Raw genomic sequence first — 27,441 nt, 5'->3', positions numbered from 1 at the left:
AAATAATGGTGACTAATGGTCAGTCCCAGGGGAGTCGACAGAACTCATTAAAGTTTAAAAGCGAGCTGTTCGAGCGCTTTATTTAGGAAACTAAGCTCGCTTCGAAAGTCTCAGTTCTAACTGAAATTGATGCTCATTAGCCACGGAAAGTAACAATGGAGCTCGAAACAAGAATACCAACCACAATCAGAATACTCGTTCAACATAAGTATACACATCATTTCCTCAAATTCCGATATAGTGATATAATGAAAATTGGAAACGCAGATAAACGGTTATACTTTGTTGTGATTTTAAGATTTTTGCTCTAGTTTTTTGTAAAGTGGCAAGTGGCAATGTATGGTACCGTGTGTCGTTGAATTCGTACCTTTTAACCGATCATAATTTGTTTTTTATAAAATTAAGCATTCACATCAAAATAAAGGCAGCATCAACTGAGCACAGCTTGCGACGTAACGTGAATGCGCTCTTATAGCGGCAACAATATACACAATCTGTGAAAATTTCAGAAATCTAGTCTAATCCATACAACAAACGTATTCTTTTACCATTTTATGCTCGATATCAATAATGGCAATAGGTAGGCACTTGAAATGTTCACAAAACACTCAGTTGTTTTGGACACGTATATTACCGGATCGCAATAGAACATAATCTGATCCTATTCAATATGTACTTTAGCAGTCAATATTGAAGCTATAAAAAGCTGTAGCTGGCAGGTATTTTTACGAAGCTGTAAGAGTGACCCGTGCGCTGTAAGTGGCTGCGGCAGCTATATGATCTCGGGCCGTGTAATTAAATTACTTTTATTCATATAAACTGTAAATTAATGGACTATTAATTCATAAACATTTTTAGTTACATACATTATTATTACTTATTTCACATACATTATTAGTTATTACACTACTAGCTGTTGCCCGCGACTTTGTCCGCGTGGACTTCAGTTTATAGCGCGCGATGTCAACAAAATTGGTGTCAAAAGCCTTTATAAAAAAAACCCTGGTACCCCTTAAATCAAAACACCCAAAAACAGCTGTGCAGTGTGCATATAACTTATTTAATTTTTTAAATTAAACTTTATTTATGCCAAATTTTAAAGTTTATTTAGCCCCCAATTACACAATTTTACCCATAAACTTTTATCATTGATAGGTTTAAGGTTACGTCACTGCATAGATATAAAAGTATTGAGTTATTTACTAATGTAAAAAAGAAATAAAATCGAAAGTCTAATTTAAGATGATGCCATCTCTTATAGAAAGACGTTCGAGTAAGCGTCATCGCGATGTAGGATACGGCACGGCGCCATCTATTATGATTTTTTGGAACTAACTTAATTTGAACAAATTTACGCATTTTACCCCCTTACAACCCTATTTTCCGGTTAAAAAGTAGCCTATGTCCTTTCTCAGGCTTTAAACTATCTGTGCAAAGTGAGACAGACAGACAGACAGACAGACAGAGATACTTTCGCATTTATAATATTAGTATAGATTATTGTTTATTGCTTACAAAAATAATGCATCCCTTTTCTTAGTAGATTTATGATCTTTATTAGCATTATGACTTTAAAGTAAACTGACTTACCTGAAAATCTTTTCAGCTTCGAGGTACGGATACATAGTAATATCTGAAAAAAGACACATACATTAAGAATAATAAATAACACAAAATATATATTAGCAAGACGCAAAGACTTAAACTTTTATCTACTGAGATAATATTATATCTCCAGTAGCTAAAAGTTCAAGTCTTTGCGTTTTACAATAACTATCAGGCTGATTACAACTACCGTATATTGTTTGGTTGTTTGTTTAGAAAATTTCTCAAGTTGTTCTTACCTTCGAGCATGCAAAACGCATACTCGAAACTACGAAATTTTCCCAAAAGCCAAATAAACAGACGTAGCTGGTGGCATACAATTCAAATTGTAACATTAGCGTTTCATACGAGACAAACAAACATAGACTGTGTGACTTGCGAACTATAAGTATTCTCATGACAAAGTTCCTTATTAATCATTTTCGAAGAGTCGGAAACACAAAGTCGGCCATCTAGAACTTTCACGAATTCAATTATAATGGATTGCATGAGCTGTCTAGCTATTTACTTGAAACTCTCCTTATCCTAGAAGTTATTTTCTAAAATATTTTGTAAAGAGAAGTTGTTTTTGGCAACGCAAGGAAAGAGCAGCGGGCAACTAAAGGCCTTCGACTATTCAATAAGGTTCCCGGATCGACGGCCACGAGAAACACAATAAAAATACTCTTGTACTCAGACTTCGTTTAAATCCGGATCAAATCGCTGCAGTAAGTCAGTCGCCGTTGATATAATAATACACTTAGATCGTATACACTTAGTTAAAGTTCGATAGCCCAATCCATAAATAACGAAATGGAAAGCCGAACACAATCCGACTGTCAATTAGATAGCATAGCAAATGAATAACTAAACGTTACGTTGAATGGGCGGAAAACAAACCAATGTAACAAAAACCGCTGAATCACATATTTTGTATTAGTTACATTTGTAAATATCCGGAAAGGCCAAGATCAGATGTAGTAAGTAGGTGAGATACTAATCAGTAATCAGTAATCACATGATTATTTCCTTCAGCGGGATAGCGGCGAGGACTACACACCCTAATCCTCATATAAGGGCTCTCACCCGCATCAGGCAATGGGAGCGGCCAGTGATATCAAATTGATGTGTTGTTGCACACCGCTGGGAATTAATTTCAGATAGAGCGGGAACTGAACAAAAATAGTTTAAACTCAATTTTAGTACCTACGTGGTTAGTGAGGTTACGTATTATTACTTTCGGATTCTACACCATCAAGTTTTTGAAAAGTTTTCTTTTTTTTAATTACTGAAGGCAGGTCGAGTAGCCCTATGTCACTGCGACCCTTAAGGATCTATTGTGACTCCTTCGCATTAGAGTACCGTCCCCAACCCGACCCAAGTAGCACACTTCAGACGCCTTAAATCTATTTATTCTTCAGGAGTACTAATCATGGCTTTTTTATAGACATCATAGACATTGGCATTCTATACATGGTTTTGAATAAGAACTAAGTTTCTAATAGATAAAAATATCTTGTGTTGCTTGTTTTAAAAGCTTTATAATTTCATTACACTGAGTTAAGAGCAAATTGATTGGTTATGGACTATATTTGCTCTGTTAAAAGCGCTGCTGTAGTTCAATTATACTATAGACTTATTATCACAAATACTTTTTTGGAATTGAAATTATTTGTAGAACAATTACTCTAAAAGTAATCAAAAAGATTTTTAGATGGATTTGTTAGGCACTTTTTAAAGTATATACTTAATAGAATTAATGACTAGATACTCAATAGTGTATACTCTAGTGAAAGTCCAGTTTCCTCCTTCGTAAGAGAACTTAGGCTTTAAACATTTTATTTTAAGAGTATTAAGTATATAAAGGACAGCGTTCTGCAAGCATGAAGAAAGCAGTAGATATTAAGAAGACAGGAGGCTTTCGGCGAAAAGTGGAAAAGTATAAAAAGAACCGGCCAAGTGTGTGTCGGGACACGCGCAATACTATAGGGTTCCATAGTACCACTAGTTTTTGATATTTTTTTGTATAGTCAATGAATGTACATTTATAACGCGTTTTACACTATAACTAACAACATCATATCAGTCACGTTCAAATTTGAATGAACAGTTCCTTTATACTTCGCCGAATAATTTTTTTTAGTTGATCGACTTTAACTCAAAAACTGAAGTCTTCTTAGCCGTAATAGTTTTCCTTTTAAATTCAGCATGTTTCATTCCCCGTGAATTTTTTCACATCTCCAGAAGCAATCGTTTAGCTGGTAGAAGGGAGGACACCGGACTCTAACGTTTTTTTCCACTTTAAAACTTCATATTATTTCACAAACGGATCCCTAAATAGGAAAATGGTCTGTGAATACTCATCATATTTTTAAAAAACCCGTTGGATAGGTTTTTTTAAATATATTATGGTAGACACGGTCGACCTCCAACTAGGTGGGACGACGATCTCCGCTTAGTTGCAGCGCATCCCATGTTGGATGCGAGTAGCAGGAGGTCGGTCATCTTGGCGTTCATTAAGAGAGGCCTATGTCCAGCAGTGGACGACTATAGACTGATATGATGATGATGATGATGAGACACGGTGGGATGGACGCGGAAAATATAAATCACCCCCGCTTGATGTGTATGGGAGGCACCATTTTTTTAAGGATTTTATATTCCATTTTGTCGGCGTCATTAAGATGTACATTCATGCTGAATTGAATAAGAATAAGAAAAGTTTATTTTGTACATCACACAACACAACATTTACAAAGGACGAGAAAACCAGGACACAGTACAGTACTTAATTTACATTATATTGTGTGATCTCACAAAAATGGACCCCAGCTCAGCATAAGCAGCAAGTTGCTGCACTGATTTTCTGCTGGGACCAATGAGTGACCTCACAATAATAAAGTGTGGACAATATCATTAGGAACTAAGAACATATTTAATATTAAATTAAAAATACTTAAATACTAAATAAATTAATAAAGAAAATAAGAGCTACAAGATAAAAATTATTATAACATGACGTGCCTAACATTGGGAGAAAAAAAAAAAAAGAAAAGAAAAAGCTGTCAATTTTCATTTGTCTATGACATTTGACGTCTGGAATAATGATGGGTTAAAAACAAGATTTTTATGCATACCTACCTTAATCTGTGAAAATAAAACTGTAACGTGGTTTCATACGTGGCATAACCTATTCAAATATGATGTTACCGCTTAATGTTATAACAATAAAATTTAAACCTGTGGAGTGAGAACAGGCGTATAACTATACACCTCCAGAGTACGGAGATCGTGGAACAAATAGGCTAAGATTGCTCATGGCTGTCCCGCATTCCGACCATGGACCAACCCTACACCGCAGCCAGAGGTGCATCCATCGAAAGGTACATATTACGCAAAAAGATGTTGTAACTGAAGCAAATGTGTTTTATAATGTTTGCTAAATGTTTTTTTTGTTTTCAGCATCCTGAGGGGAGGTGGAAGGTTGTTCCAACATCGGGAAGCAGCGTACCTGAATGATCCACGAAAAGCTACAGTCTTATGAACTGGTGTCAGGATCCGGTATTGGGAGGCACGAGTACGGTTGTTGATATCACTTGCCCAGGCCAGCTTCTCATATAAGTAGGATGGACATTGTGTGAGGATTAAATCAAATAGAAGAGCAGCAAAGTGGAGCTTTCTACGTTCTTTCATCTTAAGTATGTTGGCCTTGTTAATAAATGGTGTGACATGTGTTCGTGGGGGGATAGTATAACAAAAACGCATACAGGCATTCTGGACCCTCTGTACAAGCCTCTCTGTTCTGGCAAGTATAGCATGACCAATAACTGTGTCGGCGTAGTTCAATTTCGAGAGTATGAGAGTATCACAGACCCTGATTCTAATATCCTCGCTCAGGTAGGTGCGATAATTGTAAAGAGTTTTTAGTCGATAAAAGCAGCTTCTTACTACCTCGAGCATGTGTTGTTCAAACTTTAAGTTAGAGTCAAAAAGAACACCTAAGTTACGTGCGATATTTACTTGCTCAATCTCTTGTCCTGATATCATGATCTTTGGTTTTTTTTCAATAATATCAGCAACTTGTTTTCTGGAGCCCAGTACAATGTATTTTGTTTTGCTGGCATTCAGAACTAGACCACAAGAGTTGGACCAGTCAGCTATTCGTAGAAGGTCTCCATTTATTTTAGAAACAGCCTCATCGAAATCTTTAGGGCAAAAACTTAGGTAGACCTGGGTGTCATCTGCGTACATGTGGTACCTGCTGTGAATTATATGTTGACAAATATCCGCACTAAATAGGATGTACAGTAGGGGGCCAAGGATTGATCCCTGAGGAACGCCTTGATCCACACTAGCATCCGAAGAGTAGGATTTACTGCCATTACGATTTATGATTTCCACCTTCTGTAATCTATGTTTCAGGTAGCTAGAAAGCCACTGTATTACAGAAGGTTCAAAACCATAATATTTAAGCTTGCTAATAAGAAGGGGAATATTAATTGTTTCAAATGCCCTCGAATAGTCTAATAAGACCAGAATAGTACCCTTTCCATTATCCTGAGCAGATAGAATGTTGTCTAAGACGTCTAATAGAGCAGTAACAGTGCTATGTTTTCTCCTAAATCCAGACTGGTACTTAGGCAAAATTTTATTAGCTTCAAGGTAGTTCATTATTTGTTTGTGCACCACTTTTTCGACTATTTTAGAGAGGCAGGGAAGAATGCTAATAGGGCGGAGGTCTTGGAGGGAGGAAGGATTAGGGTTTTTAGGAATAGGCTTGATCAGAGCTGTCTTCCAGACTGAGGGGAATGTAGAGGTTAGTAGGGATTTATTTACAATGTTAGTAATAACTTCTAGAGTGTTAGGCAGTGTAAGATTTAACATTTGTAAAGAGATATTATCAACCCCGATAGCGTTCGATTTAAGACTTTTAATGATAGTCATAATTTCGTTTTCTGATACTGGTGAGAAATTAAATCGAGATGGACCAATTGTATGTGATTCAAAATATGTATGTAATGAGTTGGAGTTTAATGGGCTGCGTGATTGATCAGGGATATTTACAAAATGTTTATTTATTTCATTGGGGTCATTACAAAAATCAGGGAGACAGGGTTCTTTACTTTTACCGAAGTTAAGTTGTTTTTTCATATTGTTCCAAAGAGTTTTAGGCTTATTAATATTACAATTTATATTTTTACTAAAATAGGCACGTTTTTCTGAGTGTATAGCAGATACAACAATAGACTTAAGGTCTTTATATAATTTTTTGTAGGTTAGGTTCCTAGTAGCCTTCCATTTGGAGAAACTATCATCACGTAGTTTCATAATTTGCTTCACTGTATCTGTCAGCCAGGGAGGAGATTGTTTTTTAATGTAAACATTTTTAATGGGCGCATGCAGATCGAAGAGGAGCAGTATAAGCCTGTTAAATTCTAAGACCATTTCATTTAAGTCGGTAATGCTCTCCAGTTGTCCCCAGTTAATTTGCTCCAAGTCGTGATTAAATAATTCTAACACAATATCGTTAAGTGGTCTGAAAGAACATTGGAATGGGGTGAATTTGGGCTTCTTGAAATTGAACTGTGCCGTTACTACAGCATGGTTCCCCAGATCAGGAATGTGGTTTACCAACACTGAGCGTGCAACTGCATTAGTGCATATAACATCTATGAGGGTTTCAGAATGCTCTGTAAAATGTGTGGGAGAAGTAACGATTTGCTTAATTTGCAATGATTCAAAAAACTGTGAGAGTAGTTTTGTCTTATTATCTAACTGCTGAAGTATATTTATATTAAAATCACCTACTAAGATAATATAATCATGTGATGCAAGTGAGCACCACGTCTGAGTCAGAGCATCAATGAATAGATTTACATCCATCCAGGGAGGCCTGTATGCGGTTCCCACGGCTATTTTTAATCCGTTCAGTTTTAGATCGAGCCAGATTTGCTCAACAGATTGCGTCTCGGCTATAGGTATCAGGCGCGAACTAACACCTTGCCTAACATAGAACCCAACTCCGCCTCCACGACCACCTCGGATATTACTGGGGCGTGGCATATGGCGAAGTTTGTACCCCGACACTTTAGGAGCTTTGCCATCTTCACCCTGCCTGAGCCAGGTTTCGTTAATAGCCATTACATCCACTGATAAGCGTTCCATCATGGCAGTAAACTCGTCGTGTCTGGTTCCCAATGAACCCGCATTAAAGAGCCCTACCGTAAATAATTTGTTATCTTTGTTATTCATTGCTGTGGTTCAAGTTTTTATTTCCTAGATCTTGTTCAGCAAGTGATAACATAAGCATACATATCATAATATATTAAAATAATAATTTGTAAAGTGAATAATGATAAGATAATATAGTGTAATAATAAAATGAATATAATATAGTCATAATTGTTTGTAACAGAAAATATAACAGATTTTATATAATATGATGTTGTATAAAATAGTATATTAGAATACTTAGTTAAAATAGTATGAAGAAATATTGTAAGTGTACCTTGTGTAATATTAATTATAGTGACATACCATATTTCAAATAAGACAAATATTATTAAGATTATGAGAACTAAAGTGGTATCAACTATAAAAAATGTGCATTTTCCCAAACCAGATCTGACAGAACTAATAGTAAGTGTTAGTGACAGTTCCCTTATGAGATAATAAAATACAAGTAAATTAAAACATTGATTGTAACTAATAAAAAACAAAATTTTAGGATTGTGAGGTGCCGAAGACACGCATGATGTCAGCTTCATTGCGAAAGAGGTGAACGGGGCTTCCATCAGCCTGTCGGGCATATATACGCCCACGCCTTGTCCACGAGTAGCGCCATTTCTTCGAGCTACACTCCTCCCGCACCTTGCGGTATAGGAGGCGGTTGTGCCAGGTGAGCCGCTCGTTGACAAAAACCTGCCCGTAGTCTGCGGTACGACCGCGGCGCACGCGGGCCGCCTTCAGCAGCTCGTCCCGAAGGTCTCGACGCGCCAGCCGCACCACGACGCGGCGCGGGCGGCCGCCCTCTGCCGGCGGTGCTCCAACACGCTCAGTGAACACAACGTCACGTGACTCCAGAGGCACTCCCAGCTGCGTAGCCAGGACGGTGACGGTGTGCATGATATTTTCTCCCTTCACCTCGGGCACTAGGCCGATATCGAGATCGGAGAGAAGGGCGTCTTGGTCGCGATCGTTGAGCTCAAGTTTGAGCGCAGCCACAGAGCGTTCCAACTCATCGACCCGCTCCGCCTTCGCACCTACGGCGCCGCCCTGCTCCAGCACGTCCAGCCTCTTCTCTGCGCTGGACAGCCGTGTCGATAAATCTGATATGGTTTCCCGGAGCAGCGCCATCTCTTGGCGACACCCGCGAAGCTCAGCAATGAGGTCAGAAAACTCCCGTCTGAACCCCGCGAGATCGGTATCAATATCCAAAGCGTTAGAAGCCGATTTATCCATGTCTTCGGGTGAACTGTTTGCTTCCTGATCATCAGCCATCGCAGTAGAAGAAAAGCCAAGGTCGACTAGACCCCTAACAGGCGTTAGGTTGTTGTCTCCGCGTCTGTCATTTCTTTTGCAACTGGGACAGACCCAGTCCGCGCCAACTTTAGCCTTAGCAGGCAAGGCGAGACACGCCTTGTGAAATTTAGTGGAGCAGATACTGCAGGGCGCTGCTATCTCGGTTTTCCTCAGCGACCTTTCGCAGCCTCCGCATTTTGAGGTCTTATCCATGTCGACGGGCTAAATAGTTTTTAGCTACTCTGCGATAGATGGCGCGCAACAACAGCCTCAGAGACCAATACTCAGCGGGTTCGTTCGGGTTACAGCAGATGGCGCTGTCACTACGTATCGACCAGTATTGCAGTTCGAACCACAGATGTCACTATGGGTACAGATACACGGATAATTTCACAAATTTTGAGCCAACTCTACCCTCACTCCGCGGGAAAAAAGTACGTACGTTAAAAGCTGATGATGGCTTTAATGGCAAAATGCGTCCACTTGCTGCGACACAAACACTCACACAGCGGGGTTAGTACACTAGGCACAAAATAAACAACTCTCCCAAAGCTAATTTCGAGTTTTACTTAATGAACTGGATTAAATACACGGACTCGCATGTTACAAATTTGACGTTTATGACGTCACTCCTCAGCAGTCACTCCGCAGCTTTGTAGGCCTTATAGTCTCAGAGAATAACCGCGGACAGACAGACGGACAGACCGAAAACTATAAGGGTTCCTTGTTGACTACGGATCAACTTTCTTTGCCCTCAAAGTCATCAGTCATCACTTCAACAACGTATCGACATATTATGTTCATCATATCAAGCTGCGAAGAAGAAGAATTGACACCGTCTCGAAAATAGATTTTTGATGAAAACCAAGATGAAAACCATGATGAACTACAGACTGGCAATGATAGTTGAAGTAACGATTCTGGCGATGAAGAGGTGCCTATAATTTGCTTACTTACAGACAATACAATATTGCGAATATTTTTGACTATATGACAATAAGTAATATAAAACAGGAAGGCCAGCAGAAATATTGGTTCTCTATGGTATTGCACTGAAAAATCACCAAAACCGCGAACAAAACACCTTCTTCTTATGCCAGTCTGACATCCTCTCGTAGATAATTATGAGAACAAATAGTTTACAAATATTTCTTTCTATAGATTACGATAGGATGGTCTTAAGAACAATTATACTATTGAAAGATTAATTTTTCTGGTGAAAGTGCAAGTTGACTTGTCAAGCTCTTAAAATTACCTTTAGCTCAATTTTAGGAGTAAATCTTCTAATCAAGACTTACTTAAAGATAATTTAATCTAGAGGCCATTTTTATTAATAGAATACGACGGTAATCGCCAGTTTGGTAAAAATCTAAAAATTTAGTTACAATAAAATACGCGATTTATTTATTTGTAAACATAAAAATACTTAAATAAATGAAATTTTTATCAAAATACATTGTTTACGTATTTATTTTAACAAAATATATTAAAAAATGTGCATCAATAATATTTTTTATTAAAAAATATCATTTAAATTTACGAATATAATAGGCCCATAAGTTTTTTTAAACTATTTCATCGACTTTTACGATAAAATAAATTCGGCAGGGAATTTTAGCCCTCCGTTCGCGCGAAACATAAAAAATATATTTACTTATGTATTTTCATTTCGCCATTAAACCTTTAACTTATAATACTTTTAACTAAGGTGAGCCATTAGAAAATAGGAAATGCTTTTTAAAAGAAGTAACTCTTGTTGATGTTTTTATTTAGTTGATTTTGATTATTAGTGGTTTTAAAAATATTCACCACTAGAACATCAGTAGAGTAATTGTGTTATCTTAATGTTGGCTACAAAACCTAATTCCTTTCTTATGTGCCTCTTATTATGTTCTTATAATAGTTTTGTAGATATTCCCTATAGACAAATATAATTTGCTCTTATCGTTATCTAATGATGAATTCTTATGCTGCTCTTGTCATTATAGTGTAGACAGATGCCCATTTTTACTGAACTCGGTATATAGGATATCTTCAGGGATTATTGACTCTTATGTAATAATACCAAGTTTAATTCTATAAAATAACTAACAGTGCTTCACTAGATATACTTGTGCTGCTTGGGAATGCTGCTCATAAATTGAACGATGTGGTTGGAGTTGGTGCCACGAATTTTCTCTGTGAATGAGTATTCGTAGCGACCAAGGTGCCTGTTCCTGCTCTGTAGTAGAGCAGGGCAGTCAAGGAGAAGGTGTATAGGTGTCTCATCCTCCTCCTCGCAGAATCTGCAAGTCGTTAAGCTACTAACACCTTTTTTTACGCAGTGAAATGCTGTGTCGCATTCGACGCAGGGGATGGGGACTCCCCCTGCGGATATGTGGGGCTCATCGCGGCGAAGATGGTGAGTGCCGCGGCCCTACCCACTAAAACACTACGATGTTCCTGTCTCCTGGACCTGTTAAGGTGCTTATTGAGCTTGCAGTGCCCAGTTAGGCTTCTGGTAAGGATTCTTAATTGATTCCTACCCAAAGTGAGCACTATTTCTGACAGTTTCTTGTTAAAGCCAATAATTAGTGCCTTGCAGTGTTCAAGGCCAGGGGTCTCAACCCATTGCTTACTGCTTAGTTCGCGAACCCATTCATCGAGCATTTGCTTTGTAGCACTGGGAGATATTCCACAGACCGATTCTGTTCTGGGCCATATATGAGACTCTCGGCCCCAAGCCTAGCCAGTTCGTCTGCAGTTTCGTTGCCGGGGACGTTACTGTGGCCCGGGACCCATACTAGGCGTAGTTTGTTGTCCATTCCTAGCATATTCAACGTCTCAATGCATTCCAGAACCAATTTCGACGAAACTTCTGCAGCAGTCAGTGCTTTAAGTGCAGCTTGACTATCAGAGAAGAAAAAGTTTTCATACATTCTACTCGTAGTCTAACATAATTAAAATCTCTTGGACCTGGGAGAGCTACCGGGGTATAGTAAACAGAATGCAAATGTAGTTAATTATTTACTTTATAAGGAACGGTAGTAAAACGGTCCGTCGCTGCGAGGGCTGTAAAGTGTTTTACGACCTGCCGGACTGAATCAATATCGGCTCTTGCTACATTGTCGCTACTTATATTTACATTCAATGTACCGTCACACGCTACACTAAGGGCCTGTCCACATCTCCGCGTCACGACGTCGTCGACGTGGAACGGTGCGGAAACGTGGTGCGGTACGATAACATGACGTGTAAATTTACGTCAACGTAACGTAAAAATGCAATGTCTTTTTTCTTCTCTTTCTCCGTTTTAACAATAGCAAAAGCGGAATATGTATTGTACGGTCCACATATTGATCAGTAGTTAAGAATGTAGCAGTTTTACATGGCCTGGCGACGTACAATGTTGCTATAATATTGTGATGTGCATTTTACGTTAGGTTGACGTAAATTTGCACGTCATGTCAACGTACCGTGCCACGTTACCGCACCGTTCCACGTTCTGACGTTGACGACGTCGTGACGTGGAGATGTAGACATGCCCTAACGACCACTATCTTACTTTGACACCTCATTTATAATTTTTATCATTATGGAAATAAACTTTTACAATATTTTTACGTAATTTTTTTCCGTAAAAGCTTCACCTTCGCCTAATCTCTTCAATTCCAGGTCTGTATCAACTTTTTCAATCTCATCCCTGGATACTTAGTCATTTAATATCTTTACTTTCAGGCGATCAATACAGGTATCATCTATAAAGGGAACATATTGAAGTGACCTGTAAGTAGATACTTCCTGTCTGCTAATATAGGCCTATTAAAGTAAATAGTTATTTTGGTTAACAAAGAAAATGAAAGGAACTGAAAGAAGCTATTATTTTTGGAGCCATTATATATTTAATAATACGGTCACCTTGTGTCCATCAATCGTTTGTGAGTGGTAGGAAAACTATTTTGAATGAGTTTGAGAAACACATCTCAAACGCCCCCGTAGAGTGTCAAACTCTCGCACATCCGGCGAACGGACTGACCAATTTCAATTGAAATTTTGCTTCCTTAAAAAGGAGTGCAGAGGAGAGGATGAAATAAGAAAACAATCTATTTAGCAATATTATGCAAAAAATATTGTAACGCTTAACGCTATAACGATCGATTTACTTAATCAAATTACGATTAATGGTAATAATAATAATAATAATAATAATATTTTTAAGAATAAATGAGGCAAAATTGTGGCGCGTTTCTTTGTTGTTCTTTGAAGTTGGGTAATAAACAAAAGGCCGGACCCAGGGATCTTATAATGGATGCAAACAATGATTGTGGAGCGTCGCTTTGTTCTATAATGTCAAGGCTATAATGTCATAGATCATTATTTAGCACTATCATTATTAATGGATATTGATCATGGACAGCAGCTGTCATACTCGACTGCAGCATTTACTTGAAAATTATGTGAATTAACCGCGTGTTGCAACTACTTTAAGGTAGTCACACACCTACGCCACGAGCCGCTAAAACGCGATAGATCGAGATGCAATATAAGGTTTTCCTTTTGATGATTCTTAAGACAGTAGTTCTATTAAGCACTCTCTTTTTTTTACTCATGCGGTTTGTATCGGTACTGATTGCATATCAGTACCGATACAAACCGCATGAGCAGCCTGATAATAACTTTTAGCGACGCTAATATTTTCTATGTAATAGTTTCACCAACGTTAGTTCTAAAGCGAGCGTAACAAAGGGCACGGAAAAACCTTATGGATAAAGTAGACAAGTTTCGAATTACAAACTCTCTAGAGCTTGTCCCATGTATTACGAAAGTTCTTTGTTTAAAAACAACACTTTTTAAGCATTTTCTTCGGGTGCTTGGTAATCTATACATTTATATACATATAAATACAATTGGAGTGTCTGTTTGTAATATTGAAAGAACCGTTTTTTACTAAATGCATATGAATGTATATAGGGTACATACACCAAAACAACATTTTTTACAATTTTTGTCTGTATGTCTGTCTGCTTGTCTGTCTGTTTGTTCCGGCTAATCTCTTTTTTTTTATGCACATAGCTGATGTAGTAAGGAATAACTTAGGCTACTTTTTAACCGACTTCCGAAAAGGAGGAGGACATTTTGCTGACGCGGACGAAGTCGCGGGCAACAGCTAGTCTATAATAATATGTATTACGGTACTAGAAGCATTACAACTCACTGATTAATCACGAAATTTCAGGAAATATAACAACGTTTTTAATATAGGGTTTTTAATATAGGGCTTTACGGTGAATTGGGGATATCGGCCGGGGTATGTGGCACTCCCTGCGTAGTCTACCTACTAAAACCCCCATAGTGCTTTACTCCTCGCTTAAGGCAGAACTGTAGCGGGTACGATAGAACCTACCGCAGCTCTATATAATAAAATAATAAGGTTGCAATTTGGGAAGTAGATTCGTTATAGGATGTAAACACACGCTAAGAATTAAAAAGAAGATTTTACAAAACTTCGGTAAAGGCGGTGGAAAGATTCATTAAAGTCCTATGTTTTTGAATTAAGAGACTTAAACATTTCAATAGTACGTCCTATACAGTATACGTGGTGCGGAGATGTACCTGCAAACAACGTTCCACCTACTTATTACCTACAGGGGCATTTCTGTTGATCGATTCGCTTTGAACTGTGAACAGCCACTTGCATCAAGGGACATCCCTTTGTCGAGCCCTCTGAATGCCATCTGTAACAATAGTACCTTTAAGGTGAATGACTGTTTCACATGTGATTATGCATCGAATCTTATAAACCAATAGGACTAGCCTGTTTTGAGGTGAGATAATATTAGACGTCACATCTTACCTCTATATCCACCGACCAATAATTTAATTTTCGTAGAATTTTTTGGTTGTTGGCGGGTAATAGCAATATTTCATTTCGTTGTTTTTATTGACGCCGAAGATCGACGATAAATTCCGGCCCACTATGATTAAAAATAGAAAAAATCTAACAAGACACTTCAAAGAACCAGCATAGTTATTTTCGAACGTGCCTCGATATCATCAAAATTCCAAAAAAAACCTTAGCTCCAACTTTTAGTTAGTTCGGACGTGGCGAAGTTGCTGCAAAAAGTGATTTCTCTGAATAGCTAGCGTGAGGGAGCGCCTGCTACCAAAATTAACGGAACTTCAGCTTTAAATGAAATAACTTTCCGGCACTTGGACTGGACGAACTAAAAACTTTTAATGATATGACATTTCTAAGTTACTACGATTTAGTATTTAATGATCAATTCAAACCACAACGCAACGCGTAGATGCATTTCTAAATTTGTATGGATTTGACAGATTTGTAGGACTTATCGCGCTCAAGAAATCTGACAATTCAGTACAGAAATGCATCTGTGCGTCGCGTAGCGATCAGAATTGACCTTTAACAGTTTTAGGACTGCGTAGTTCCTAACCTAGCCTTTTTAACATAAAGTCGAATATGCAGCTGGTATACCTTGTAGATATAACTGTATTATACAGTATAGTTCCGTCTCCAGCTTAAGTGAAAATAAACGTGAAGCAATGCCTGCAAAGTTTATGTAAGTACACACAACATCACTAAACGAACTTGTACTGCGTTTGTCGCTACAACAATTGTACAAGACTTTTGCATTTCACTTCGACAATTGTTATTAACCTAAAGGACTTTAACTGTGCTTGCTTTTAAAGTCCTTGCAATTTTTATAGCAAACGAGAAAGACTTATAGTATTGGATACGACCGTAAAATCCTGCAGGAATCGTTTTTTTCGATCAAATATATTTTAAAATAATCTTTAGAACGTATAGAATGGATTAATGTTGGGTTGTCTTGTCAAAAGTAGCCGCAAGTACCTCTAATTAAGTTGAATGTTCATCAGATAAATGCATAATTTGCATGTATATTTTTTTCAATTAATTTTACATCATTTGAAAGAAAATGACGTGAGAAAATAAGGTATAAATGGTTGCCAGCTCTAAGTCGGCCGCAACCTAGGGTTGCCAGCCTGTAAACAGCATAGTTCTTCTTAAAATTGATGCATCAATTTTTTTAATAATTTTGATACCAAATTAAACTTTTAAGCATCTTGTACATGAATATCCATGGTTGCCAGTTGCACGATAGCCGCAAACTGGGGTTGCCATCACTTTTGTATATGACAAATGTTCAGGCCTACAATTATTATGCCTGGCATTATTTGAGGACGTCGAGAACTCGCAAGATTGCTATTTTTGCGTTTTTATTTTTATGTGTATTGTCCTGTCATACCTCAAAGTCATTCCTTCCTAATTCTCTTACTTTTCTATTGAATACACGCAAGTTTGTATTACGGGCTTTCATTTTGCTCAATTAGAGGTACTTGCGGCTACTTTTGACGAGGCAACCCAACATTAATCCATTCTATACGTTCTAAGGATTATTTTAAAATGTATTTGATCGAAAAAAAAACGATTCATGCAGAATTTACGGTCGGATCTTAGGGTTTTAAGACAATAAGTAACGATGAAATCTACAGCGTTACGTAATACGTTACTCGTGGTTTTGTTCATCGGTATGCTTTGGATAACACAATTATTTATTTATGACTAGAGAATTTTAGTAACATACGAGTAATATGTCCCAGTTTAAAAGCTCAAAATAAAAATATATTAATGCTCAAAACAGTCGCACAGGATATAAAATATCTGTTATAATAAAACAGAGTTCAAAGCTTTTAACTTTCGAGAGTAGCCAGCACTCATATTATAACAAACATTTAGTTACTGCAGCTAAACCACAGCTCTATATTAAAATACATTTTTTTTATTTTCTAAACAAGCAAGTTGCGTACACACAACTACAAATGGAATATTTGCTCGAGCTTTACAAATTGTTTACTGTACTACTAAATAGCGAGTATAAAAACAGCAGTGCTGTTCTCTAAAAGCAACAATCACACATACTCAACCTCGCCAAGCCTCGGTGACCAGCGTACGCATACCTACAACTTTTAAGTTTATAACTTGTCTTCCATAAAAATATCAGCCACAACAGGTGAAACAGGTGAGCCCATCGCTACACCATCTAATTGCCAGTAAAAGTCATAATCCACAACATATAGCCAGATAAGGACGTTAGTTATTAACGAAGGAAAAAGATATGAATATTGTGAATAGCAGTTCTATAGCCGAATTTCTATTTATCCGGCGACCGTGAGTCCAGAAGTACCGTTTATTCCATAAACATGTTTAACCATAGATAAAGTTTCCCTTAAACACTTATAAGTAAATATTATCTGTTACCTACTCTAGCTTCTGAAGTTTTGGCTTTGAGAATAATCCGTACAAAAGCCATACATTCTTGTCTGCTTTTTTGGCAAAATGTAAAAGGTCTTTTGAGACCGGAATTTTTCACGTCAAACGATTTCGGCGCGACGCGAGTGTGGGCTATAGTCTAAGTGATAAGTTAAGAATGGCGAAATATAGAGATAAGGGTCATAAAAATACGTGCGATAGCTCATTAGATTCGGGAAGACGTCTAGAAAAATGTATCGGAAGCGTGTATTAGCACACAAAAAATTGCAAAAGTTATAAGCAAATTAGGTTGCAAAAAAAGGTATTATGTTTTTTGTTAAAAACTCCGAAACTATTAACATTTAAAAATTAAAAAAAAAAAGATTCTTAAAGAAGAGGAAATTTTCATTAAAAAATCCCAACTCCCGGAATTCTATCTGTATTATTTATAATTTTAATTTAACGCTGAAAGTAAGCCTCCGCGCGGCATTTTTAGCGCGCGTGGCTTCAAAACCGAGCACGTCACACTGATTATTTTAGATATTAAATATTAATTTAAAATTTTCAAAAACTTATGGTGTATTCCGAACACTTCAAAGAATTTGCTTCCGTTGGGAATTTAACTTAAAGTTTATTTTTCAACAAATTAGACAAATGTTAACTAACGAAATTTTTTCGAACTTCCGTCCTCATTGTACTTTAAAGAAAACGTTTAAATAATTTTCTTAAAATTTTTTACTTCGTGGAGCCCTTGATATGAACATACTTAACAAGATCACTAAGATACAAAATTATAAATAATACAGATAGAATTCCGGGAGTTGGGATTTTTTATGGAAATTTCCTCTTCTTTAAGAATCTTTTTTTAAATTTCTTAAATGTTAATAGTTTCGGAGTTTTTAACAATAAACATAATACCTTTTTTTTGCAACCTAATTTGCTTATAACTTTTGCAATTTTTTGTGTGCTAATACACGCTTCCGATACATTTTTCTAGACGTCTTCCCGAATCTAATGAGCTATCGCACGTATTTTTATGACCCTTATCTCTATATTTCGCCATTCTCAACTTGTCGCTTAGACTACTACGACAATATCTCATTCTGTTAGGGCGCGGGCGAGGCACCGCTCGCTACAAGTGTACATTTTTTACGAAATGCAACTTTTCCACTAACAATTTAATATCGCTTTAAAGACCCCACTTTAGGTTTAGTCTCGGTGACGACTATGGACGACGATCACGTGAAAATGAAAAACTAATATTATGCCCATCCGTGACAATCTGCAACATAATATTATGTATGTCCATTGTCCATCTCGGTGGACGACGCGCGACGTGAAGAAGCCACATAAAAATATGCAAAGCATATTATTCCTAGTCAACTCGCTGGCTCGTTTGTAAGAATAACAAAATGAACCGTAGCTCTAGTTGTAATTTGCTATATTGCACCTCGTAGGTGTTTGCCAACTTTAATAAAATTAAATCCACCAGGAAATGTATGTTTCTTCGGATTTTAAAGTCCAATCTGAGTTAGAGCAACCGAGAAACAAATGCGATAGCTTTGTTGGAGAAGGTCACTAAATTGAATATTAAATGTCAAAATTAATTGTACTCGCTCTGAGTTTTGGACCTCTGTAGCCCGACATGGCCACAGTGTAGAAATAAATATTCAAACTTAAATAACGGTAAACCGATGCATTTTATGACATGTTCTTTCTTAAGACCTTTTAAAGTGCTTAAAAGTACCTTTCTAATAAGCATTTCAAAAAGTTTATAGCATAAAAATTGAACAAATTATTATAAAAATAAGATGAACCTTTTAATTTTTTTTGGACTTGACTTTGACACTATTTTTTATTATTCGTAGCTAATTTCCTACTAAGGAAGAGTAAAGTGTGTCAAAAATTTGTTAAAAGTGGCTCGATGCGAGCCATCGAGCTGTGAGTTTTGCGGTCCACACGGTGGTTTTTGCTCGATTTCGAGTAAAACTATCGAGCAAAACCGTATGTGAGTACTTAGCATTATTTTGGTTTTTCATAATTAACTAGCAAAGTAATCAAAATAAGAAACTATAATAGGTTTTTACGACTGGCGGGCGGCGGCGCATGACCGCGGCTGCCCGCCGTGGATCACACAAAACAGTTTACATGCAGTAAGGGAGCATACCCATACTACGTGACCCACTTTTTAAGATTTTTTGACCCCCCCTCCTCCCCCTAGTGACCACGCGTGGTATATGCCCAAACCCCCACCCCCCCTCCAATTGTTCACGTGGTATTGACAAGAATATTTTTTAATCATTTTGCAAGTTGAAAGGGTAGATACTAGATAGCAAATGAAAATAATTTGACTCATATATTTTGTGCTTATTAAGTTATTTATTACAAAAGACTCTTTGTATGTTTATAATAATTATTACTACTTAATTATATAAGGGAATAAAAATAGCGATCCCCAAAAAATACATTGATACCCAATAAATCGCCAAAAATAAATACTTGACACCAATAAAAAAAAACTTTACTGTGAAAGTAGCAGCGTTGAATGAGCAAATTTTTTTTTCTCCATACAGAAGTGAAAAACATGGTCTTTCAGCGCTGCTACTTTCACAGTGAACTCTATGTTAGGAACGCATACACATCCTAAAGTATTATCACTTAGATTTATGTATAATATTGTATAATAACTAGCGACGAGCCCCGGCTTCGCACGGCCCGGGTATAATAAAATATATAGCCACTGAAAAAATGATTAAAATCGATTCAGCAGTTTTGATTTATATTCTTTACTTATACTCTATCTATATCTGCCCGTGGCCGGTATCCCGCATTGGTCAGTACCGCCGCAAAAGCTAAGTCTCGCAATTTTTTAATTTGTAATATCTTCGAAAATATATTTATTAAAATCATATAATGCTGTAAAGGGCCATATAGATCTATTAGCTGTTGCCCGCGACTCCGTCCGCGTGGACTTCAGCTTGTAGCGTGCGGTAGTTCCCGTTTCCATGTAGGCTACAGAAATCCTTCCGCGGTACGATTATTTCAAACTTCAAAAATCTTCTTATAACTTCAAATAAACTCGCGAAAAACTTTCGTTTTCCTTGCCACCTCTTATAGAAACACGTTTGAGTAAGCGCTTGTGCGATGTAGGACGACGCACAGCGTCATCTATTATGAATTTTTGAAACTAACATAATTTGAACAAATTTACGTATAAACACTCCTTTACAACCCCTTTTTCTAGTTAAAAAGTAGCTTATGTCCTTTCTCAGGCTTTAGACTATCTGTGTACAAAGTTTCATTACAATCGGTTCAGTAGTTTTGGCGGTAAAGCGAGACAGACAGGCAGACAGATAGAGGTACTTTCGCATTATATATATATATATATATATATATATATATATATATATATATATATATATATATATATATATATATATATATATATATATATATATATATATATATATATATATATATATATATATATATATATATATATATATATTATATATATATAAAACTCAAAGGTGACTGACTGATTGACAGTGATCTATCAACACACAGCAAAAAACCACTGGACGGATCGGACTGAAATTTGGCATGCAGGTAGATGTTATGACGTAGGCATCCGCTAAGAAAGGATTTTGATAAATTCCAACCCCGAGGGGTTCAAATCGGGGATGAAAGTTTGTACATATATAATAATACTTCTAAACGCGAGCAAAGCCGCGGGAAAAAGCTCATATTAGTATAGATATTCAATTTACAATGTATTTAAAGTGGTTTTATGGAATAAGGATTAATGCCGTATTGGTTAAAATCGCTTCGAAAATTAGCCATTATAATATTTTGTCGTTAAAAGTAAATGACAAAAAACTGTTATTGCGGAGTTTTCTGTAGACCTTTTCAATGTAGACTACTTGGTACATTATTTTGATAAATCTCGTAGGGTTCAGCCTGCGTTTGCAATGTAAGCGGAAAAAAATGTAATTATTTACGACATCACATTAGAAACCCCAATAATAACAGTATTTCTCCACTATTTAAGGAATGTTATTATACTTATAAACCTTCCTCTTAAATCACTATCTATTAAAGAAAACCGCATCAAAATCCTTTGCGTAGTTTTAAAGATTAAAGGGAACAAAGGAACATGGGGGAAAACTTTGTTTTATAATATTTAGTGATAGTCTAAAATTACAATAGAACAATCTGAGAAATTAATTTCTAGGCAGATTATAATCTCAATTTATATATTCGACTTTACCGACTTCCAAAGGTGAAGGTTTGGTACCTATTTGTTCGGGTGTGGATATTTTAGTTTTTTGTGATGCATTTTCTTAGCTTAGCTTTACCTTAGCTATCTTTTTTCAGCTACCAAAAAGTGAGATTTTGCACCACAGCTACAGTTATAAACTCCGTGGTATACTTACGATGAAGGTGACAAGCAATGTTTGCCGAATAGGCGCCGGCAGCTTATTCGGCAAACATCGTGTGACTTCGGAGTTCGGAAAACGGCGCCGGCAGCCATTTCGGCAACCGGCGCCGGCAGCGGAGGCACTCCCTAATACTTTTTATTAAAATTATTTTTAGCCGACTTCCAAAAAGGAGGAGGTTAGACGTTCGGCTGTGGATATAATATTTTTTATGTATGTTCAACGATTACTCCGCCGTTTGTGAACCGATTTGAAGGTACAGACAATAGTAATATTATACTTAAATGAACTAAAAAGTATTAAATAATCCTTATTCTGAACTCAGTATTTCTGTTCTCAATCTTCATAATTTTGAAGTCGGTACCAGTCCAATTAATAAGTATAATATAAGTTGCAGTTATACCTATTCTGTCAGAGAACTGTCTATTATAAATTATTATTGAAAGCTGCATTCAATGAGTATTAGATTCAAGTGACTGATCTGTGAAACCTTGATTTTATGCTAGGTATGTCAAAAGATAATTATTACTTAAAAATAATCGTTAAAGTAAGATAATATGTCCTTTTTAAGGTGATAAATATAAAGGTAAATGATTTTTATTTTAGTTTTATGTTATTGTAAAATATCGATAAGCATATCGATAAATTTGATTCAAGCACTAGCGTATACGTAAAAAAATTTAATGAAAATTTTTTCCTCAAAATTTGTGTAATATAAGAACAATAGTAACTTTAGTTACGCAAAATATGAAAGTAAAAGGGAGGATTCACAATATTTTATTTGAAATAGAGAACTAAAGACAGAATAGAGCAAAAATACACACATCGTAGCAATTAGGACATGAAGATTAATTACCTGTGAAATGTATATTTTTCAGGATTATTCTTATGATTTACACTGCAATCAAGTACATAACAAGTCACCTTTTTTAAATACATATAATAATATTTATTAAAAATAACAAACAAATTGAACAATATATTGGAAATACCGAAAGGGCATAAAAACGATTGACGACTTTTGACGACCTGTCAAATAAAAGTTGTTACAATTTTCATTAGACTGCCTCTCTCTTTTCATCTTGTTATAATTCCATAAAGGATTTTCCATAAGTTTATGGTAAATATGATCACCAAGCTCGACAGCTTCACCAAACTTCAAAATGCCTGATAAGTGACAACATGCCTGTTTTAATGGGTGTTGGCTATAAATAACCATAATAAATGCCAGTGTTAAGTAGTAAATGACGAGAAAAAAAATTTTCGTATGACGTTTCTCTCGGCGAAATTGACTACGTGACAAAACTCTAGACCCCCTCTCCCCCTCGTGACCGAGCGTATTATTTTGAAGACCCCCCCCCCCCCCCTAAACGGGTCACGTAGAGCAAAACCGTATGTGAGTACTTAGTTAATGTATATTTTCTTTCGGCAAGTACCTAAATGTAAACACTCAAACTTAAAACCGATGCATTTTATGACATGTACCTACTTCCATAAGACTTTTTGAAGTGCTTAAAAATAGCTTTACTAATGAGCATTGTAAAAAGTTAATAGTATAAAATTTGCAAAAACGAAAAATAAAACGTTCATCATTTCTACAATAATTAATGGTTATCCCCAAAGGGTTTTTTTACTTTAGCATAAGTGATGACCTCAAAAAATAACCAATATACGTTTAAAGCCTAACTTTTACTGCGAGAACCATGAAACCGGGACCTTTTAATTTTATTTTATTTAAATAAAATTCAAGACGATCTTAGAGCTTTTTAAATTACCTTTAAAATGGTTTTTGCATAACTCGATAACTTAAAAATTAATAGAGCTTTTGTGATAAAACGAATAAATATTTGTTTTATTTTGTACCAGAGACAGAGAGATTATAGAACCAGTAAGTGCAACAGACACAGCCTACAAACAGCTTGACCAGTAGGAAACCCTTATGGGAATCACCTGAAACTCGTCACGCCACTATGTTTTCCCTGATTACTCGGCCATTTCGTAAGAGCAGCGCCCAGCAGAGTGAGGCAGCGTGTTTTTATTGTGGAGCTGCTGGGTAGCATCGAAGTTAATAGGATACACCAAGGGCGAAAGAAATTGAAAATAGGTATTTGAAAATGTATTGCTGTGTCACCAATCTCAACACATCATCCTATCCCCCTACACATCAAACGTTTTTGTTTTTGTTTTTTTTTAAATAATGCTCTTGTCCCTGATTTTATGTTGAGGGATTTATGTTGTTAATACAATTTATGTAACACTTATACAATCTTATATTTTCTGTTCTGTCATCGTTACCTGCTCCGCCGTCCAAGGGTGAGCAGTATGAGGGATGGGTTAAACTACTACTGTGAGCGTAAATCTAAGGTGTTCTGTCTAAGACAAGACATCCGTAACGACGACATAGACATAGACGACAAAAACTACGTCGGTAACGCCGGCCTTGTACGTTGACTGTACATTATTTCAAAAAGTACAGTTGCTAGGGGCTGGGCGCCATATAACTTTTTTACCTACTCACTAAGAGCTATCTAATGGTATATATTTTATCTCTGTTGAGCAATATACCAAAATGCCCATGATCCTTTGACAGTCCTTTTGTTTTCAGCTACTAAGACTTTAAATTTAGAGACTAAAACGGTAGAGGGAAGTAACCACATATGGGCTACCGTTTTGTTTTTGCCTGATAAATAAAAAAAACTATTAAAAAAATAGCTATTTTTTTGGCGTCCAAATAATCACGCATTTATTTTTAAAGCCCTCAATAACCATCTTTTGGTCATATTTTATCATCATATTTTATCGTATTTTATTATATTGAACATTAACCACATCATATTTTTATACTGAACATTAACCAGAAAATAAAAATGGACGCTAAATATGGGCTACAAATAGAAACTTATAATATCTTGTACGAAAATAACAATTATAGGCGTCAGGAGCCTCTTTTACTATAGATCTCGTTCGGTATCTGAATCAAATTGGATATCTTCTTCACCTGTACTTTCATCCTGCATCCGTGGGTTAAGCTTTCATAATATTTCCTATACTTATTTTCTTTTTCCTCGGTTTCTTATATTTTATATGAATTATCTATTTTATTTTCTTCTTGTTTGGTCAGAGGCGAAGTTATAATCTAGGCTACATCAGCTTTTATGCTTTTTTTAATGTTTATTTTTATAGGCTTAGACATAGCCCATATTCGAAATTTTATTTATTTTATTTTATTTAATGATTTATTGTGCACAAGAAATATTAACAAAACAATGATTTACACAGTAAGACGACACAGAGGATCTGCTTATTTCTAATATAAATCTCTTCCAGCAGCCCTACGGAGAGAGATTGGATAAGGATAGCAGATAGGACGTGCACAATCATGAATGTAATATTATGTTAACATGTACTTCTTACAATAAAGTTAATAAAATAATAGTAATAATAATAATAATGACCAGATACGATAATAAGATATGAATGACAAAATAAATAAATTATAAGTATACCAATGCTAGCTACAACATACGATAAAATATAATAAATAGTAATATAACTATAATAAATAAATACTATATGTATATATAATAATGGTATTCAAATGGATTGAGATTTGAGGTAGTGCTCTTTCAAGCGTATTTTAAAAACAGCAATGGTGGGACTGTCACGGGTGGTGTGAGGGAGCGAGTTCCACAATCTGACAGCATGACCAGTAAACGAGTGGGAGTAGAAGTTGGAACGATGGGAGGGGAGGGAAAGGTTAGACCGGACATTGGACCTACAAGGGAGATCGGGAGATCGAGAGAAGTTGAATCTGTCGAGGAGGTATGAAGGAGAGAGAGGATTGTGCAAGATGTTGTAAAGTAGACAGTGGATGTGGGAGTTACGACGGAGACGGATAGGTAACCATTTAAGTTTTGTACGGTAGGCCGAGATATGGTCGAACTTTCTCAAGCCAAACACGAAACGTATACACAGATTGTGTAGACGTTCAAGTCTAGTTAACTGCTCCTCAGTGGCATCTAGGTAGCAGGAATCGGTGTAGTCTAGGATGGGAAAGATGAGTGTCTGGACAAGGAAAATTTAGGTAGGAAGTTTTGGAGGCGCCTCAGCGTGTGTAGTGAATAGTGGACTTTCTTGCTCACTTCGGTCACTTGCGGGTTCCATGAGAGGTTACGGTCAAGAATTAGGTACGCCAAGGTTTTTGGCCGAGTCTGTGTAATCGATAACGGTGCCATCATAAATTACGCTCGGAACATTGTTTAAACGTTGAGACATGTATCTGCTGCCTATGATCATGGCTTGCGATTTGCTGGGATTAACCAACAGACCAAAAGACTTTGCCCAGTTAGCTATTCGCTCAAGATCTGAGTTGATGTCATTGACTGCAGAGACGATGTCGAGGATGTGAGAATGGCGGTATATTTGCAAGTCGTCTGCGTAGAGATGGAAGTAGGATCTGATTATTGAAGTGATGTTATTTATAAACATTGAAAACAGGAGAGGAGAAAGAACGCCACCCTGGGGTACCGCCGCATCAAGAACGCACCAGTCCGAGGTAGCCTCACCGGTGCGAACTCGCTGCAAGCGTCCCCGAAGATATGAATCTATTCAATTAATGACTGACAGGGATAAGTTAAGGGAGCGCAGAACGGAAAGGAGGATGTCAAAGTCAACAGAATTGAACGCACTGCTGAAGTCAAGCAACACTACATATAGATACACATTTTACAAACAATAGATACACATTATACAAACACTCTGAGCTCACATATGATCCTGATATACATACCAAACGAAGATCAGATAAGGTATGCAGTATACCCGAACACAAAACTGTGTTTTATACGCGTCATATATCCTTCCTTGCATCATATATCTACAATAGAATAAATAAATTAATAAATATCTACGACGCACACACGCAACAAATGTAAAACTCTCGTTAAAAAATGGCTCCTTACACTAAATTACAATGAATCAGAAGACCTAATAAAAATTATAAATTAGTATAATATTCCATATAATATGTGTATTTATCATAATATCATGTATTAAGACTTAAGTATATGTATGTAAGTATATTGTTAATAATATAATATTATTCTTATAAAAATATAAAACTATAACAAAATATATTACTTACTTACATAAAAATATTAATACACATAATATACAAACATCACACACACACCCACCTACACACACACACACACACACACACACACACACACACACACACACACACACACACACACACACACACACAAACACACACTCGCGCGAACACCTGTTACTGTATCTGCGGGTGGAACCTGGAGTCCTGAAATACAGGGTCACCTAGTTTAGGCTCCAGTTCACACAAAGATTTAGCTATTGAGTATAATATTTCATGTACCTAATTATCTTGTAAGTTCATGTTGTGTGAAGAATAAAACATTTTTATTTTTTTTATTTTTTTATTTGTTTTGCAAGGCGAGGCGCAAGTCATCAGTTACCTTCAGCAGTGCAGTTACAGTACTGTGACTGCCGGATTGAAAAGGAGAAAGCAAATGGTTGGATGATACAAAGTGGGACAGCTGCTGGTGGGCTATGTGTTCGAGGACTTTGGAGAGGTAAGGTAATATG

General features: G+C 36.6%; 2 protein-coding genes across 2 annotated transcripts in view; both read right to left on the bottom strand.

Annotated features, from left to right (window-relative positions):
* LOC121739149 (neuronal calcium sensor 2) overlaps positions 1-1,632 on the bottom strand; it is a 137,082-nt gene extending 135,450 nt beyond the window's left edge. Inside the window, exon 1 of the mRNA XM_042131492.1 lies at positions 1,591-1,632. The gene's annotated coding sequence lies outside the window, so the exon portion shown is untranslated. The remainder of the gene's footprint in view (positions 1-1,590) is intronic.
* Positions 1-27,441, bottom strand: part of LOC121739148 (neurocalcin homolog) — a 296,747-nt gene that overhangs the window by 144,223 nt on the left and 125,083 nt on the right. The gene's annotated exons all lie outside the window — the stretch shown is intronic.

Source organism: Aricia agestis, chromosome Z, assembly GCF_905147365.1.
Source record: "Aricia agestis chromosome Z, ilAriAges1.1, whole genome shotgun sequence".
In the NCBI taxonomy this organism is placed as follows: Eukaryota; Metazoa; Arthropoda; class Insecta; order Lepidoptera; family Lycaenidae; genus Aricia; species Aricia agestis.
This window is presented reverse-complemented; position numbering and strand designations above follow the sequence as displayed.